The sequence below is a fragment of the Erpetoichthys calabaricus genome, chromosome 7 (assembly GCF_900747795.2).
Source record: "Erpetoichthys calabaricus chromosome 7, fErpCal1.3, whole genome shotgun sequence".
Classification (NCBI taxonomy): domain Eukaryota; kingdom Metazoa; phylum Chordata; class Cladistia; order Polypteriformes; family Polypteridae; genus Erpetoichthys; species Erpetoichthys calabaricus.
This window is the reverse complement of record NC_041400.2, coordinates 73,822,860-73,841,621: the sequence shown is the minus strand read 5'-3', so window position 1 is coordinate 73,841,621 and position 18,762 is coordinate 73,822,860.

Sequence of the window (18,762 nt, the reverse complement as noted above, 5' to 3'; positions counted from 1 at the left end):
CTATGCTGGTTCAGTGGGTCCTGGGTTCCTCCTGGTGCATGACAATTCAATGGCCTCATGTGGCAAAAGTATGCAGGTAGTTCTTGGAGGATGAAGGAATTGATACCATTGATTGGTCCCCACGCTTGCCTGACCTAAATCCAATAAAACACCTCTGGGACATTATGTTTCGGTCCACCCGACGCCGCCAGGTTGCACCTCAGACTGTCCAGGATCTCAGTGATGCCCTGGTCCAGATCTGGGAGGAGATCCCCAGGACACCATCTGTCATCTCATTAGGAGCATGCCCCGACAATGTCAGGCATGCATACAAGCACGTGGGGGCCATACAAACAACTGAGTACAATTTTCAGCAAAATGGTCTAACCTGCCACATCATTTTTTCACTTTGATTTTCAGGGTGTCTTTGAATTTAGCCCTCTGTAGGATGATAATTTCCATTTCCATCAAATAATTTGGCACCCTTTCATTCCTAACACATTACCCAGTCCATGTCAGTATAGATATCCAGCATGTTTTTTCCCATTGAGATCTGATGAGTTTTCAAAATGTTCCTTTAATATTCTGAGTAGTTTATAATAAATATATATATATATATATATAGTAATGGACAGCTGGGTCCCATGCCCGGCAGGGATGCCCCTGCTGCATCTGTTCCGGGGGAGCAGCCATGGTCACCTCAATACCTCCCCCGGGACGCTTGGTGGCAGCCTCCCTGTCAGCCAATGATTCCCCAATCCGGCGCATGGCTCCATGGGAGATGGAGTCCTCCACAGCCTGGTTGGGGGCTCGGATGGCCGCCAGGGGGAGCTGCATGGAGTCAGCAGCCTGGTTGGTCATATCTTCAGCCCCACCCGGAAGGGCAATTAGGACCAGGTGGCCAAGCACCTGGAACGCTTCTGGGTGGGGTATAAAAAGGGCCAGCCACCATCACTTGAGAGCCAGAGTCGGGAGGAGGAGGACTAAGCCTGAGGAGGAGTGGTGGTAAAGAAAGGAAGAGAAGAAGTGTGGTTTGTGTGCTATTGAAGTGCTTGTGGGACTGTGTTGGGCCTGTGGGACACGGGGAAGGCGTGGCCCACGGCTGAAGAAAAATAAAGGAGTGTGCTTTATTTAAGTACGTGCCTCTGTCTGAGTCTGTGCTGGGTCAGGCGCTATATAGCGCCGTTCACAATATATATATACTGTGTGTATATATATATATATATATATATAGTCAGAAAAGCGACCAAAAGACATCAAGAAGGTTTGGGGCAGCCACCCATTTAATCGATTACGGCTGCAAAAGCTATCAAAAAACAGAGACATATTCATTCAACCGAGTCCAAAACAGAACTGACTTCCAGGTAGCAAGGTGGCAGCTTTAAAGGCCAGTAGCGGAAGTGATGTCATCCCGACCGGAACCAGAAGTGACGTCAGTGGCTGCCCCAGAGCCGGGTGGGATTTCCCTAGAATGGTCTGCAAAAGATCGAGAGGGAAAATTAGTGCACTCTGGCATGGAACTACCTGTATTTAAGCCCTTTAGCTGTCTCCTAAACACACGTGTGTGACAGGGCACCCCCCCCCCCCCCCCCCCCCTTAGCCCAGACCTGTCGGGTCGGGCGTCCTGCACCGAGAGGTCGTGAACGCGGGAGAGAGCATCGGCATTGACATGTAGAGAACCCTTCCGATGAATGAGCGAAAACTTGTAATGTTGCAGATCGAGGAACCACCTCGTGACTCGTGGGTTAGACTCCTTGTGTAGGGCCATCCACTGTGAAGGGGCATGGTCCGTGACTAGAGTAAACTCCCGACCCAAGAGGTAGTATCTCAACTGGGTGATCGCCCACTTAATCGCAAGAGCCTCCCTCTCCACTGCCGCGTATCTGGTCTCCCGATCCAACAGTTTCCGGCTCAGAAACATGATGGGGTGTTCAGCACCATTGACACTTTGGCTCAGCACTGCCCCTAGGCCTGTGTCCGAAGCGTCCGTCTGGAGGATAAAAGGCCGTGAAAAATCAGGCGCCTTTAAAACAGGTGCCGATGTCAGGGCCCTTTTTAAGTCACTGAAGGCTGCCTCAGTCATATCAGTCCATACCACAGTGTTAGGAGCCCTCTTCTTTGTCAAATTAGTCAAGGGCACGGCTCTCTCCGAAAAACGTGGTACAAACCGGCGGTAATACCCAGCTAATCCGAGAAATGCCTGGACTTGCCGCTTGGTTCGCGGACGGGGGCCATGTCAAAATGGCTTGTATTTTAGAGCACTGCGGCTTCACCATACCACGACCCACCAGGTAGCCCAAATACTTGGCTTCCTCCAATCCAAAGAAACATTTCTTTGGGTTGATGCGAAGACCTGCTTCTCCCAGTGTCCGTAACACGGCTCCAACGTGCTGTAGGTGTTCCTTCCAGGTGCTGGAATAGATGATGACGTCATACAGGTAGGCAGCGCTATACATGTTATGGGGGCGGAGCACTTTGTCCACCAGACGCTGGAAAGTTGCAGGAGCCTCATGTAACATGAATGGAAGAATACGATACTGCCAGTGCCCACTAGGGGTGCTAAACGCGGTTTTACCCTTTGCGGAGTCCGTTAAAGGAACCTGCCAGTACCCTTTGGTCATGTCAAGTGTGGTCAAGTATTCTGCCTGTCCAAGCCTCTCAAGGAGGTCGTCCACTCGAGGCATGGGATAAGCATCAAATAGTGAGACCTGATTAAGTCGACGGAAGTCATTGCAAAACCTCCAACTTCCGTCGGGCTTAGGAACCAAGACAATTGGGCTGGACCAGGGACTATGACTCTCCTCTATGACTCCTAGATCCAGCATGCGCTTGATTTCCAGTTCCACTTCTGCTTTCTTTGCCTCGGGAAGGCGGTACGGGCGTTCTCGGACTATGACCCCGGGTTCAGTCACAATGTCATGGGCAACCAGAGAAGTCCTTCCGGGGATTTCGTCAACCACCTCCAGGACGGACGAGATAACTGTCTCTAGCTCCCGCCTCTGTCGGTTATTTAAATTAGACCCAAAGTTAAGGGTATTACTTTGAGCAAAAAGGGAGCGGGGCTGGCCGGAGGTGGGATCTGGGTCCCTTTCCTTCCACGGTTTCAGCAGGTTCACGTGATCTATCCACTCTCTCGGTCGACGATTGGGTTGTTTCACCAAAGTTCACGAGTCCCTTTCGCTCTTTAACTTCGTATGGCCCTTGCCATTGGGCAAGTAGCTTAGAGTGGAAGGTTGGAACCAATACCATGACTCGATCCCCCGGCTGGAACTCCCGGAGTGTCGTGCCATGGTCGTAATAGTGGGCCTGTGCTGATTGCGCCTCTTGCATGTGACTTTTTAATATGGGTCGAATCTTCGCAAATCTGTCGCGTAACTGCGCGATATATTCCAAAATATTAGTTGTGGGAAGGGCCTCTCCTTCCCAACCTTCCTTTAGAATGTCCCAATATGCCCCGGGGTTGTCGCCCATATAATAATTCAAAGGGTGAGAACCCTGTTGAGGCTTGCGGGACTTCCCGGTAGGCAAAGAGTACGAGGGGGAGGAGTTGATCCTAATTCCTCCCATCCCCGCTGACCACCTTGCGAAGCATCTGTTTGAGAGTCTGATTAAATCTCTCTACTAAACCATCAGTTTGAGGATGATACACCGCGGTTCTCAAGTGCTTTATTTTGAGTAACTTGGCCGTTTCCTTGAACGTCTCCGAGGTAAACGGCGTCCCTTGGTTCGTAAGGACTTCTTTAGGGATTCCAATTCGCGCAAAGACCTCCATTAGTGCCCGTGCGATTGCTTTAGAATTAGCTGAGCACAATGGGACAGCTTCTGGATATCGGGTCGCATAATCCACGAGGACTAATATATATTTATGTCCTCGGGCCCACTATGTCGACCCCTATCCTTTCAAAGGGAACATCAATTAAGGGGAGGGGAACGAGAGGAGCACGGTCCCTCCTAGGAATTTGCCGCAGCTGACATTCTAGGCACGAGACACAGAAGCGGCGAACCTCCTCATTAATTCCTGGCCAATAAAAGCGGAGCTTAATACGCTCTAAAGTTTTTTCGGTGCCCAAGTGGCCTCCTAGGAGATGGGCGTGCGCTAACTCACAAACTTTCTGCCGGAAAGTTCGTGGAATTAGCAGCAACTCAGATCTGAGATAGGGTCCGGGCTGACCTCAAGGGGCGGAGAGTCGTCCCGCTCTGGTGAGGTGCGGACTGATGACATATTAGTCCGCGACGGGCGGGGAAGCTCTCCGTCCTCCTCGGGGTTTCCCATATCTCTCTCCACCGGCTGCGTACACGGTGTGGAGACAACCTGAGACGGTGTATTCCCATCGGTTACTAGGCCTAATTTTGAATAAGGCGAGATCAGTACTGCACCGCTTTTAATGTCAGACCAGTCCCGGCCGAGAATCACCGCACACGGTGGATTTGGAAGTACAGCTACAACGAGTTTTCGTAGTATTCCTCCGTGGCAGATGAAACACCGGGCGGAGTCATAGGCACGGACATCTCCGTGTACACAGGTAATTCTGGTCTTTGTTTTTAACCACTGTCGCGGTAGTACATATCGGCAATCAACAATAGAAATGTTGTTGCCGGAATCAAATAAGGCTTCTACCTTGTAGCCATTTACTATGACCTCACCTTTATGAGCCAAAGCCAGGGGGTTTGAAAGCGCACACAACCCATCCCTCTCTCTCCACTTACATTCCGCCTCGCCTCCGAGCGAGGACCGCGCCCGCAGGATCGGGGAGTCCGATGCAAACTCCGGTTTACTGTATGTCGAGAGGGCAGTGTAAGAGGGACGTAATCTCTACGGCTTCTACTTAAGGACCGTTCAGCCCTCTCAAATTGTGAGGCTGCCCTAGATGTTTCCATGAGCTCAATGAGCTCGTTTATGTTTGCAAATTCTCCCCAGACCGGCTGGGTGAAATGCTCTGCTCCTCCGAGAGAGCATAATAAGTCCCCATCGTATCCCCCATAGAGACCATCCCACGTCTGTATGTCCCAACGACACTCTCCCTATTCAATTTAGCTGACCCAGAGATAGACAAAGGGAGCGGAGTCTGCACCGATTCTTTCTGAAACCCGAGACGCACTCCCCACCTGAAAGCTCGGCCCAGGTACTCTCCCACCTGGACATGATTCAGGTCCGGTCCCGTTCTCTTCAGGGATTCCTCCATCCTGCCGACTACGCCACTGTCAGAAAAACAACCAAAAGACATCGAGAAGGTTTGGGGCAGCCACCCATTTAATCGATTACGGCTGCAAAAGCTATCAAAAAACAGAGACATGTTCATTCAACCGAGTCCAAAAGAGAACTGACTTCCAGGTAGCAAGATGGCAGCTTTAAAGGCCAGTAGCGGAAGTGATGTCATCCCGACCAGAAACCAGAAGTGACGTCAGTGGCTGCCCCAGAGCCGGGTGGGATTTCCCTAGAATGGTCTGCAAAAGATCGAGAGGTAAAATTAGTGCACTCCGCCCCTAGGTCTGGCATGGAACTACCTGTATTTAAGCCCTTTAGCTGTCTCCTAAACACACGTGTGTGACAATATACATATATTCATTGCATTCGTAGTGTGAGTCTCGACGACCTCAATTGTGTGGGTGGTTACCTACCAGGTAACGCTTGTGGTTGGTCTGCCATTCGGCAAACATCCGCCACGGTGCCTCTTTCAGTTGCGAGAAGCAGATCATGGAATGTTGCATAGTTTACTGTCAAATAAAGCAAAGAGTATGCAACACATGTTTCGCCCTCATTTGAGCTCATCAGGCGTACACACTCTACTGCTCCCCTCTCGGGGAATCGAACCTCTGACATCAGCATCAGAGACGAAGTCCCTTTACATTGCGCCACAGTGAGGTAGGTATATATATGTATATGTATATGATTATATATATATAATCATTACAGTCACAGAACTCCAACACGTTTGTCATGCCATAAAGCCGGGTATAGGACTAGCTTGTTCCATTACTTGAAGTCCTGGCTGCAGGCAGAGCTGAAAACTTCTGCAGATACTTTCCATTTTTTTCTAGCATCAACAAGATAGAAATACCTTGTAAACAGTAAAAAATCTTTTATTATTATTATTATTTCACAGGGTCTTGTGTGTTTTTTCACTCGAGGAGGAGGAGGGCTTCTTCAAGGCTTGTTTTGACTTGCAGCTGTGACACATGGCTTATTATGCATGAAAAGTTAGCCATGCAGCACTGCACAGCAAGTGACTGAGCTATTGCACAATGTATAGTGTTATTTATCCAGTGGCGGTACTCATAAAATTCTTATTATGGTCAACTAATGTATCCCTCAAATGAAAATATTTATTTATTTATTTATTTTTAACTTACCTGGGGTGTGTGCGTGTGTGTGAGTGAGCCTGAGTATTCCCAGGCACGGACAGTTTCTTATCCAAAGCTAGTTCCTGCCATGTTTCAAATATTACATTGCCTAGAGAAAATATAATTTTAAATTGAATAGACGAACTGAAGTTTTTTGAAGGAAGTAAGTCCTTGTAAATCAAGGATGTCTCAACGTTAACTGCATGTATCTTTCTTAAAATAGAAACATTTAAATGATTTTAATTGTTTTAGTAATAATATGAGGATATGTTGTTTTAATCTGTTGTTGAAGAATTTTTGCATTTGTTTTAATTGTCCAATAATGTTTTTAATATTTAACAAATGGCCTTATGAAACTCAAATGGAAAGGTGGGATAATTGTCAAAATTTAGTCAGTAAAGTTGAAAAGTCAAGCAACAGCTAACTACTGCGAGTAAGAGACTGGCATAATCTGATAAATTTATGCAATTTTTTCAAACCATCCAAAAAAACTGTCAGGAATGTTGTAGAAGATTAATGAAAGCACTTTTTGTACTTTCCATAGAGGAATTCTGCAGGTGTTCTATCATTGCATTACACATTTTTTGGGTTAAATTACAATAGTCAGATAAATATTTAATGAATATGTGTAAAAATGTAAACACATTTGTTACCATCATTGCCCACAAGCCCCAGTCTTAATTTTCCAAATCCTGGACCAGTGAGTGTCTGTGTAAAGTTTACATATACTGTACGTGTTCAGGTACTCCAGTTTTCACCCCACATTCCAAAGATGAGTAAATTAGGGTGAATGGCAACTGTAATGTGTGGTGGTGCACATGTGTGTGCCCTGCTATTGAACAGTATCCCGCCTAAGCTTACCTTGCCTTCCATTTGCTATTGGAATTGGCTGTAATCTGGCACCACTGGGCGAAAAGTAGGAAACATCTTTGGACAGAACTCCCAACTTTCACTATACCCACATACATTCACAACTACACCTTCACAGAGCCAATCTGGAACGTCCAATTAACCTAACGTACATGTCTTTGGCGATGTGGAACAGAAACTGTAGTGCCTGTAGGAAAAAGCGTAAAGAACACTGACTAGACACAGGATTCATATATAGGTTAACTGATATACAAGTCATAAATTAAATAAATTTACATTTTATTTTTGTGTATTTCTATGTATTTTATTTTTGTCATGTGACCTGAACAGTTTTAAATTTGTATCCATTCATTAACCCATTTATCCATATTAAGCAGCCCATGCCTATTTTGGAAGCTTTGGGTATGCAACAGAAATCAAAAGGAACCACATTACAGGGAATGCTGTCTCAACTAGAACTATTTGAGTCACAAATCAGCTCAACATACACGTCTTTTGGATCAAAATCAGAGTACCTGAAAGGAAACCCTTTATGATAAAAGAGAGATTGTGTAAGTTCAAAAACAGAATTTGAACCAAGCATGCTAGAGCTTTGAGGTGGTACCAGTAACCACTGCACAACTGTGTCACATATATTCACTCCTTTACTACCATCTGTTTGAGTCCAGTGGGTTTTTTATTGATAGTTTTGTCATTGAAATCAGCTTGTTAAAGCTAGATTTTTGTTTGTCATTACTTAAATACATTTTGTGCAAGTGATGCAATTATCTCCATTATTCAAAAGATAAAAGGGTGTTCCAAAACATGAAACAGGTTTTGTATGTTTATGAATTCATAAGAAATTGAACAATTAGTGAAGTATGTTGCAGTTTCTGCAAATTCATTGTATTAATACATTCTTGTTCTTTTCCTCTTCATTTATTATTGTTCCAATCCAGCTCTTAGCTATTTTAAAATATGTCCTTTTTTAAAGCCTATTCAGTGTCTGCTGAAATTATTTACAGTTGGGTATATATTGAGATAAGTTCAAATAAACAAGAATGGATCATTGTGTAACTTTCAAGATTATATAAGATAACGTTCCCCAATGAAAGACACAAAGAGGAGTTGGAGTCTGCACAGCCATGAGAGAAAGAGGGCAGCAGTCACTGTCAAGCCAAGGAAGAGGAGGAAACAAGCTGCCAATGTAACAGGTCCCCAGAGACCCAGTTGCCCAATGATCTAGTGAATGAAATCCAGTTGTTAATGTCATAATAATTATAAGACCCATTTTTCTGAAATGTGGAGAGCTACCAGAGTCTCAGGTAACATAAAAAAGAATTTGTAAGAGCCAAAGAAGGGATAGTTTAAGAAGCTTAATGCAAACTTGGCAGCCAACACCAGTAAACACATATATATTCAGTGGCCCCATTCATATTAATGTTAATAAGCAGAATGCATTTCTTTCTCCAGAAATCACACCGCACTGGTTGCCCATTATTAGGAACACATATGTACCTGCACAACACATCAATCCTTGAGGTGGATGGGCTGCAAGAGCAGAGTCAATGACTGATTCCAAACTCCTGTCGGCCAAGAACAGAAGGGCCAAGGGATGCAGTGGGCACGGGGTCACAAAAAAACTGAACTTCAAGCACACATTAAAAACAACTAATTGCCCCACTGAGTCCATTACAATGATTACAGTTACTGTATGTTCTGTATGCACAGAGTTAGTTGTTAGTTCTTTTTGCTTCAAGCACACATCAACCCAGCCACAGGGGATGCACAAACCAGTGTGTTTCTTTGTGCCGGTTCCAAGCCCGGATAAATGGGGATGGTTATGTCAGGAAGGGCATCTAGTGTAATATTTTGCCATATCAATATGCGGACAACAATACAAATTTCCATACCGGATCAGTCAAGCCCCGGGATAACAACAACTGCCACCAGTACTGGTAGTCAACAGGGTGCTGGCGGAAATTGGACTACTGTTGGCCGAAGAAGAAGAGGGGGGAGACGTGTCTGGAGGCAGGAGGAAAGGAGGACGGTAAAGATAGTGGAACTGAGGGTAGGAACTTTGAATGTTTGCAATATGACTGGTAAGAGGAGAGAGTTAGCAGATGTGATGTAGAGAAGGAAGGTTGATACATTGTGCATACAAGAAACTAAATGGAAGGGGAGTAAGGCCAGGTGGATCAGAGGTGGATTCAAATTGTTCTATAATGATGTGGATAGGAGGAGAAATGGAGTAGGGGTTATTCTGAAGGAACGGTATGTCAAGAGAGTTTTGGAGGTGAAAAGAGTGTCAGACAGAGTGATGATTATGAAGCTGGAAATTGGAGGTGTGATGATGAATGTTGTTAGTGCATATGCCCTGCAAGTTGGGTATGCAATGGATGAGAAAGAAGATTTTTGGAGTGAGTTGGATGAAGTAATGAACAGTGTACCCAAGGGACAGAGAGTGGTGATTGGAGCAGATTTCAATGGACATGTTGGTGAAGAGAACAGAGGGGGTGAGGAGGTGATGGTAGGTATGGAGTCAAGGAGAGGAATGAAGAAAGTCAGAGGATAGTGGATTTTGCCAAAAGGATGGACATGGCTGTGGTGAATACATATTTTAAGAAGAGGGAGGAACATAGGGTTATGTACAAGAGTGGAGGAAGATGCACACAGGTAGATTACATCCTATGCAAAAGAGTCAATCTGAAGGAGATTGAAGACTAGCAAAGTGGTGGCAGGGGAAAGTGTAGTTAAGCAGCATAGGACTGTAGTCTGTAGGATGACGTTGGAGATCTAGAAGAGGAAGAGAGTGAGGGCAGAGCCAAGGATCAAATTTGTGGAATTTGAAAAAGGAAGAATGCAAATTTTGAGCTTAGGGAGAAGGTGAGACAGGCACTGGGAGGTAGTGAAGAATTACCAGACAGTTGGGAAACTACAGCAGAAGCAGTAAGGGTGACATCAAGAAGAGTGCTTGGCGTGACATCTGGACAAAGAAAGGAGGAAAAGGAAACTTGGTGATGGAATGGGGAAGTACAGGAGAGTATACAGAGGAAGAGGATGGCAAAGAAGAAGTGGGATAGTCAGAGAGATGCAGAAAGTAGACAAGAGTACAAGTAGATAAGGCACAAGGTGAAGAGAGAGGTGGCAAAGGCTAAAGAAAAGGCGTATGATGAGTTGTATGAAAGGTTGGACACTAAGGAGGGAGAAAAGGACCTGTACCAATTGTCTAGACAGAGGGACCGAGCTGGGAAAGATGTGCAGCAGGTTAGGGTGATAAAGGATAAAGATGGAACATACAAGCGAGGAGAGTGTGTTGAGCAGATGGAAAGAGTACTTTGAGAGGCTGATGAATGAAGAGAATGAGAGAGAGAAGAGGTTAGATGATGTGGAGATAGTGAATCAGAAAGTGCAATGTATTAGCAAGAAGGAGTAAGGACAGCTATGAAGAGGATGAAAAATGGAAAAGCCATTGGTCCAGATGACATACCTGTGGGAGCGTGGAGGTGTTTTGGAGAGATGGCAGTAGAGTTTTTAACCAGATTGTTTAATGGAATCTTGGAAAGTGAGAGGATGCTTGAGGAGTGGAGAAGAAGTGTACTGGTGCCGATATTTAAGAATAAGGGGGATGTGCAGGACTGCAGTAACTACAGTGATGAGCCACATCATGAAGTTATGGGAAAGAGTAGTGGAAGCTAGGTTAAGAAGTGAGGTGATGATTAGTGAGCTGGAGTTTCATGCCAAGAAAGAGCACCACAGATGCGTTGTTTGTTCCGAGGATGCTGATGCAGAAGGCCAGAAGGAGTTGCATTGCGTCTTTGTGGACCTGGAGAAAGCATATGACAGGGTGCCTCGAGAGGAGCTGTGGTACTGTATGAAGACATTGGGAGTGGCAGAGAAGTACATAAGAGTTGTACAGGATATGTACGAGGGAAGTGTGACAGTGTAGAGGTCTGAGGTAGGAGTGACGGATGCATTCAAGGTGGAGGTGGGATTATATTAGGGATCGGCTCTGCAGCTCCTTCTTATTTCCAATGGTAATGGACAGGTTGACAGAAGAGATTATGGACTATTACATTTGCTGATGACATTCTGATCTGTAGCAATAGTAGGGAGCAGGTTGAGGATGCCCTGGAGAGGTGGAGATATGCTCTAGAGAAGAGAGGAATGATTTTAAACTACATCTTTGTTTATAATAATTTCTTTTTCCCACAAGAGTAATGTGGATTGTGGAAGAGAGGTGAAAAAGAGAGTGCAGGCAGGGTGGAATGGGTGGAGAAGAGTGTCAGGAGTGATTTGTGACAGGCGGTTATCAGCAAGAGTGAAAGGGAAGTCTAGAGGACGGTAGTGAGACCATCTATGTTATATGGGTTGGAGATGGTGGCACTGACCAGAACACAGGAGACAGAGCTGAAGCAGAGTTAAAGATGCTAAGATTTGCACTGGGTGTGACGAGGATGGATAGGATTAGAAATGAGTACATTAGAGGGTCAGCTTAAGTTGGATGGTTGGGAGACAAAGTCAGAGAGATGAGATAGCGTTGGTTTGGATATATGCAGAGGAGAGATGCTGAGTATATTGGGAAAAGGATGTATCAGAGTGGTGCATTAGATGTACGTGGTTAGTAAAGTATGGAAATTTAAGGATGGAAAAAGGGAAAACAAGAAAAAACTTTGGACATTATTGAAACCATACTTATTTTTGCCAAGAAATATGAAAGCAAAGAACATGTTATGAATTAAAGTTATGCTGTTGATCTAAAGTGGTGTAGCACAAAAATTGTATTCTATTCTAGTTGTAGTCTAAGTGGTTCCTGAAATAGTTCAAAGTAGAGAAACATTTAGTCTCCGCTGAGTAGATGAAAGTTATGCATTTTAAAAACATCAAGGAAGCAGCTAATAATATAAAACAAATCTATATATTAAGAAAAAATTCCAGTGTACATTCATATTTAAATACAATAACAAACAAACATAAAAAACAAAACAAGACAAATGTCCATAAAAGTCCATCCACAAACAGCAGAGGTCTCAAGGATATCAAATAAGGTCCCAAACAGGAGGCATTAGTATGTTGATTATTGTGGAAAATATACATGGTGTGAGAATAAGAACTGGTTGATTAATGTTAATCAATCAGTTAATTAATTATGTGTTGCCTTTGTCATTGCCAGTACTTAGTTAAAAAAAACAATTATTAAGATGCCTACCCAGGAACTCCAAATAAATGAAGGAAAGTGTATAATTATGTGAGAAGAAGAACTGAATGAGGAATGTTAATCAATCAATTAATTATCATTTTTGCCTTTGCCAGTGATAATAATAAATTACATATTATGGTAAGGCTTCAAATAGTTTATGTGAAGAGAATGAAGATAAGTGATAGATGTACAGATAGCCACAAAACAACTGAAACAGCATCTGAGATTATGAGCAATATATATTCTCTATCAATCCATCAATTAATTTTCTAAACCCGTTTATCCAGAGCAGGGTTACAGGAAAACTACATCCTAACCCAACAAGGATATGACACAACAAAAGGACACTCCCTAGACAGGACACCAGCCCAAGTGATTAAGAATCAACTTCACCTGCTTTGGTGTAAATGAAAGTGACAACAGGTGCACTGGAGCTACAACACCAGCAAGACAACCCCCAAAAAGGGAATGGTTTTGCAGGTTATCTTTCCTGACTAATTCTTCTCTAGTTTTGCATTTGTTAGTGTCCATGTCATTACTGGTTGCATGAGGTGATACCTGTCTCCAATTCTGGTTGCACAGGTAGCCCAGCTCCTCCAGGATGGCATATCCATACATGCTGTCACAAGAAGGTTTGCTGTGTCTCCAAGCACAGTCTCAAGATCATGAAGGATATACCAGGAGACAGGCAGTTACATGAGGAGAGGTGGACAGGGCAATAGAAGACCATCAACCCAGCAGCAGTATTAGTATCTGCTCCTTTGTGTGAGGAGCAAAAGGAGTTGCACTGCCAGAGCCCTACAGAATGATCTCCTGCTGGCTACTGGTGTGCATGTTTCCACCAAACCTGTCAGAAACAGACTCCATAAGGGTGGCATAATGGCCCAACATTGTGCTCACAGCCCATCACTGTGCAGCTCAATGTCCATGGCCAGGAAACTCCCCAGACCTTAATCCCATTGAGAGCTTGTGGTCAATCCCCAAGAGGCAGGTGGTCAAACAAAAACCCACAAATTCTGACAAACTCCAAGCATCGATTATGCAAGAATGGGCTGCCATCAGTCAGGATTTGGCCCAGAAGTTGATTGACAGCATGCCAGGGTGAATTGCAGAGGTCTTTAAAAAGAAGGGACAACTCTGCAAATATTGACTCTTTGCATAAATGGTAATGTAATTGTCAATAAAAGTCTTTGAAATTTATGAAATGCTTGTAATTATACTTCAGTATACCATAGAAACATCTGACAAAAAGATTGAAAAACACCAAAGAAGCACACATTGTGAAAACCAATACTTGTGTCATTATCAAAACATTTGGCTATGACTGTACTCAGATCACCCTGCTATTAGACTCCTAAAATGAACTTGTCTGCTAGAAGGTTTTCAGAGAAGCCTTATGCAAATCAGCTCAGGCTTGCTTGGATTTCAGACATTTGGCAATGTAGAAAATGCTACTAATTTAGAGCTCAATCAATTAGTGACGATCATATGGTTTTATGTTTATACACACAGCAGCATAAGAACAGAGTCTGAATGTCTCTTCACAGTCCCATCCCACAGCTGCTTAACGTATCTCAAATCTTTTGCCAAAAAAAAAAATGATATTCCCGATAAAATGGCAAAACAATATTATAAAGGTTTACAGTATCTGACTTATCAAGAAATTTAGTTTGTTATCATAAAGAAGTAGATTTTCTGTAATTGGCATACACACCTTTTCAGTTGTGAAATGCTGGCCATACTCCAGCTTTTCTGAGGCCTTTGCTTCCCTGATGACATTCCACATAGACACACAAGAAGAGATCAAGATTTTCCTTGCAGTCATATTAAATAACAGCTTGTCCTCAACATGTGGCTGCCTTCCCGATTCAAGTTACCCATCAGCCTACAGCTTACTAGTTGTTATCAAAGAAACTGTGTTCCTCATGCCAGTATTTGCATATTATCATTATTATTTTCTTTAGATAACCACACATACAGGACCAAACAGTGCAAAAATGTCACTTTCAATCCAGTCACTATGTATTCCATGTAAATACTTTCTCAGTGAGATTATCAGGCACACTCATACACATGCAAATTTAATCCTTGGTTTTAAAAAATACCAATAAAAATAAACATTAGGTTCATAATGGCTACCACTTCTGCCTCACAACTCCAAAGACCTCACTTTTATTCCTAGCCCATGCATTACAGTTACAGGTACTTCCTGCGTCAGTGAGAGTTTTTCTCCCAAAATGATACAGAATTGGCACTTTGCATTATGTTGCTGTCTCTAGAAGCCTGACCAGTCAATTTCTCTGTGTGTTTTTATCTTATTCTCATTTCTGCATTGTTTTTTCTCCCACATCACAAAGGTGCACATGTAATTTTAATAATTACATTTGTACAGAAAAGTGTACATTTGTCCAGAAAATGTTGATTCCTAGATTGCACCTGATGCGTGAGGAAAATAAAAAAACTAAAAAAATTATATATGAATGTGTGTGTACATGAGCATGCCTATATTGTGATTGAGACCACTAGGATAAGCTGAAGACAGCAAATAAAAATTTAGATAGATAGATAGATAGATAGATAGATAGATAGATAGATAGATAGATAGATAGATAGATAGATAGATAGATAGATAGATAGATAGATAGATAGATAGATACTTTATTAATCCCAAGGGGAAATTCACATACTCCAGCAGCAGCATACTGATACAAAAAACAATATTAAATTAAAGAGTAATAAAAATGTAGGTAAAAACAGACAATAACTTTGAATAATGTTAACGTTTACCCCCCGGGTGGAATTGAAAAGTCGCATAGTTTGGGGGAGGAACGATCTCCTCAGTCTGTCAGTGGAGCAGGAAAGTGACAGCAGTCTGTCCCTGAAGCTGCTCCTCTGTCTGGAGATGACACTGTTTAGTGGATGCAGTGGATTCTCCATTATTGACAGGAGCCTGCCTAGCGCCCATCGCTCTGCCATGGATGTCAAACTGTCCATCTCCATGCTTACAATAGAGCCTGCTTTCCTCACCAGTTTGTCCAGACGTGAGGCATCCTTCTTCTTCATGCTGCCTCCCCAGCACACCACCACGTAGAAGAGGGCACTCGCCACAACCGTCTGACAGAACATCTGCAGCATCTTATTGCAGATGTTGAAGGACGCCAGTCTTCTAAGGAAGTATAGCCGGCTCTGTCCTCTCTTGCACAGAGAATCAGTATTGGCAGTCCAGTCCAATTTATCATCCAGCTGCACTCCCAGGTATTTATAGGTCTGCACCATCTGCACACAGTCACCTCTGATGATCACAGGGTCCATGAGGGGTCTGGACCTCCTAAAATCCACCACCAGCTCCTTGGTTTTGCTGGTGTTCAGGTGTAGGTGGTTTGAGTCGCACCATTTAACAAAATCCTTGATGAGGTTTCTATACTCCTCCTCCTGCCCACTCCTGATGCAGCCCACGATAGCAGTGTCGTCAGCAAACTTTTGCACGTGGCAGGACTCTGAGTTGTATTGGAAGTATATAGGCTGAACAGGACCGGAGAAAGTACAGTCCCCTACGGGGCTCCTGTGTTGCTGACCACAATGTCAGACCTGCTGTTCCCGAGACGCACATACTGAGGTCTGTTTGTAAGATAGTCCACGATCCATGCAACCAGGTATGAATCTACTCCCATCTCTGTCAGCTTGTCCTTAAGGAGCAGAGGTTGGATGGTGTTGAAGGTGCTAGAGAAGTCTAGAAATATAATTCTTACAGCACCACTGCTTCTGTCCTAGTGGGAGAGTGATCGGTGTAGCATATAGATGATGGTATCCTCCGCTCCCACCTTCTCCTGGTATGCGAACTGCAGAGGGTCGAGGGCGTGTTGGACCTGTGGCCTCAGGTGGCGAAGCAGCAGCCCCTCCGTGGTCTACATCACATGTGACGTCAGAGCGACAGGCCGTAAGTCGTTCAACTCACTAGGACGTGATACCTTTGGGACTGGGGTGAATAGAAAGAAAAACAAAGTTACAATTATCAATGACTGCTTGCCAAGGCCTTGCTGATAGTAAGGGTCTCAGTGTATGTTGCTAGCATAAATAATAACTACCAAAATTAAAGACATAAAAATGTAGAAAAACAAAATATACATTTGGCAAACTACTATATGTTTTTGTCTTGCACTATTCGGCTTTTTTCTGCACTGGAAGTCTATTGCATCTTTTCTACATTATTTGTTGTAGGAGTCGGCACACCTCTTTCACATTCCACATGGCAGGTAGCCCAGCATGTAGTTGTATTGTTGCCAACCCCCATCATATTTGGCACAGGTTTTCAGAATTAAATAAAAAAAATTCTCTCTTATAAGTAACTCATTGTTATTGTCTTCTGTGCTTATCCTCATACCTGTGGAATCCTCATACATGCGGGCTACAGAAAATTATCAGCTGGTCTGGTAAGGTAACAAGCTACATTAAGTCAGATGTGTCACAGTGGCATTTTTAAGATTACGCTCTCCTGCACAACGATAGACCTCCTTCTATACTGGGTCAGAATGCCCCATTTTCCTGACCTATGGTGTGGTTCTCTCTAGAACAAAAGTGGACTAATCACTTGTTTAATGTAATATACTGTATATTATGTATTCACCTTTAGAAAGAATGTGTTGCAGTAATGGGTTTGGGCATTTTATTCTTTTAGCTGTATTTCAATGTGGAAAACTACAGTGTACTAGCCATGTGCGCCCAACTACGTTGCGCGTGTTAAAGTTGTCTGTGAAGGGCTCCCTGTTTAAACTGGGCCCTTCGTCGCACAGCATTATGATTTTTTATAAGGGAAACAAAATTACGAAACAAAACCCTTGAACATTGATTTGATTGGAACGGCCTACTCGGAATCACTGTCCAAATAGTAATTATGTGGTGGTGTAGGAGCATTTCTGCTTCTCTCCGTTCACAGTCCGTCTCGTTTTCACGATGCTGTTATTTCCTCTCACGATCTCTTCTCAACCTTTCTCCAATCTCGCAGGTTGCTTTGTGGCAATCCAAAGAGTAAGGCAATATACACGGAGCAATGGTTATAAAAGGGGGACACATAGATATCCAGGCTCTTTAAAGCATAAATAGGGATCACTTCACTGACATGTGAGCAAGCTAGGCTTGCTGTGAGAGACGCACAGCACTCGCCGGCTACAACGTAACAATAATAATTTCCGGAACGTGCTGTTACGTTGTCATTCATTTTACCCACTGTCTTTCTTTCATTCATATGTTACGTAGGTACGTACCTTTTATCTTCGGCAATCTCATTCTCTAACCAGGCCTCAGGAGCTAACCAGTGTAACACTGTCCACCACCCCTTTCGTTATTCCGGCACATTGTTGACATCTGTGAGTAACAACAACGTACTAAACTGGAAGGTGGTCTACGCATCTGTGGAATTCGCAGACAAACAAAGATCAAGATCCAAATGAAGATCTATCTTACTAAACCACAGTTTATATATGCACGGCGGACGCACCAAGGCGCATGCGCACTGTGGCCTTGCCGCCCGCCCCAGAGTCCATAGTCAAACGCAGCGGCTTCCCAGAGTCAGTAGGTGGCGCCCAAATAACACAACGTACTGCGCCGTGGCGCCCGCCCCAGAGTCAAACACAGCGGCTTCCCAAAACGCAGCGGTTTCCCAGAGTCAGTAGGTGACGCCCAAACAACACAACCTGTGAGCTACGCTTGCTCTAATCCACTGTGCCAGTAATATAGATCACATAATAGTCACAGACTCTAACCCAGAGGCTTCCCAGACTCAGTGGCTGGCACACGAACACCACAACCTGTAAACTAAACTTGCTGTGCTCCACTCTGCCAGCAGTCAGTGTCAGTAAAGGCAACGGAATCACGTCTCCACAAAACGAAACTGCTTTAGTGCAGATATGCTTATTTAATTAAATGACATTTCCCCAGACGCACCCACCCTCCATGATATGTCATCCATCCAAATATCGGATGGAACAGAAACTGATTGTCATTCTTGAATTTCCGATTCGCTAGGGAATCGCGGGCTTACTTGTTATATATAAAGATTAGTTAATTTAAAGCACAACAATTTGTTTAGTTTGAATGTATGTGTTTTGAGGTGTGACTGGAGTACTACAGTCTTCAGTAGTATAAGCCTGGAGGAGATTCTTAATGCAATGCCTATGTTTTAGCTGTCTCTCTACTGCCAACTAGTGCTTCTTCTTCTAATTAATTAGCGGACAAACAAAGATCAAGATCCAAATGAAGATTATATATAGAGATTATTGTTTATAAACACTTTTTAAAGATGTGATATACAACTTTTAATTTCTTTTTCATTCATACACATCCAGTACCATATTTATATACTACCTTTAACAATTTTAGGAAATTAAATTTTTATT